Genomic DNA, 1931 nt, shown 5'->3' on the forward strand with positions numbered 1-1931 from the left:
ATCGTCGTCGCCCCGTCCCAGCTGTCCCCGTCGTCGCCGCGCCCGTCGCCGTCCCCGTTGCCGCCCCCCGTCGCCTCTCGCCTCGCCGGTGAGCACACACACACATACATTTTTTTAGTTTTTTAGTTATAGAAATAGTTATAAAAATGTTAGAATTTTTTCTTTTTTAGCTATAGAAATAGTTAGTTATATAGCATTGTTAGAAATGTTAGAATTGTTAGAAATTTTTCTGTTTTTTAGTTATAGAAATAGTTATAAAAAAGTTAGAAATTTTTCTTTTTTTTAGTTATAGAAATATTAGAAATGTTATACAAATGTTAGTTATATATATAGAAATGTTATAATTTTTTCTGCTTTTTAGTTATAGAAATATTAGAAATGTTAGAGAAATGTTAGTTAAATAGCATTGTTAGAAATGTTATAGGAATGTTAGTTATATAGAAATGTTAGAAATTTTAGTTATCAAAATCCAATCATTAAAAAAATGTTACTTTTTGCGGGCATATAGCTAGTATTTGTTCTCGACGATGCCCGGCCCGCATCCTCGCCGTCGACCAGTCCGCGACGACGTCCAGCTGACCCATGTCTGGGACTGGGCTCCACTGGGTTGGCACTGGGAGGTGTTGCCTGGAGGGGCGCGCCGCTTGATGAGGAACCCGGCCCCGGGTCCCGTCGTCGACCCTGATCTCGTTTGGTGGCGTTCGCGTGGGCCAGTTTCCGTGCGGAGGGAGCCGGCCCCGCCGGAGGTGGTACGTTGCCGTGTCAGTGAGGAGGACGAGCACATCCATCGCTACATGGTTGCGTTAGAGGGCGGCAGGTTCTCCAATACCTGGCAGTTTCTTCAGGGATCTCACTTCAGCTATGATCCTGTGAGGGTTCCTTCTCTTTGGGTGTCCACCGCCTACGCCGCATGAACCGCGAGTGTCCTAGATTCTTCTGTAGTATTCGATCTTTATTAGCTACCTAGCCAGTGATGTATTCGATATATAATATTCGAGACGATGTATTCAAGATTATATATTATTCGAGACGATGTATTCGAGATTATATCTATTATTCGAGACGATGTATTCGAGATTATATCTATTATTCAAGATGATGTATTCGAGATTATATCTATTATTCGAGACGATGTATTCGAGATTATATCTATTATTCGAGACGACGTATTCGAGATTATATTCGATGATGCTTATTATGTACTATGATTGATTCGGTTTTTCCTTATTAATTGATTGCATCCATGCATTGTAATTTGAATATATTTCTTTTGGATTAGTTAAACAAAACCTATGGCGGACAATACCGGCAGAGAGGGAGAAGAGGCCTTGTTCAATATCATACGCAATCATCGCGGGCCAGATGATGATCAGAATGAAGAAGATTATGATAGCTCCGAATATCTAAACAACACCGGGGAGGGTGATATGATATTCGATCGCGACGACCAAATTGATGAAGTCATGAACTATGAACATGACGAAGAAAATGTTGATCTTGAAACAACAAAGACCGGCGAGGTATATATATTTATATAAGCAGGCATCTGGTGATCATCACATGTTTTAAATGACTTGAAGATATATTAACGAATCGATCTTTCTTCTTTCAGCCATCCGGATCGAGCAAATCTTCAGGCAACAGGACGAAATGAGGCCCGAACAAAAAGTTGAAGGAGGGCGTAAAGTACAATATCGAGCCAATCAGACCTAATGGCGAACCATTAGCGCCTAAGAAGATTGCGGGCAAGTTCATTCGTCAGTGCGGAGTTCTTGTGAAGGACCAACTCCCGATCTCCCTTGAAGAATGGAGAGAGCCAGCAAAGCCACGTCCAGGAGTTACTTTTGTCGATGACAAACAAAAACATTTGCTTTGGGAAACGCTCATGGAACATTTCACCCTACTAGATCATTTCACAGATGCAGATGTGG

The sequence above is a fragment of the Triticum dicoccoides genome, chromosome 5A (genome assembly GCF_002162155.2).
Source record: "Triticum dicoccoides isolate Atlit2015 ecotype Zavitan chromosome 5A, WEW_v2.0, whole genome shotgun sequence".
NCBI lineage: Eukaryota > Viridiplantae > Streptophyta > Magnoliopsida > Poales > Poaceae > Triticum > Triticum dicoccoides.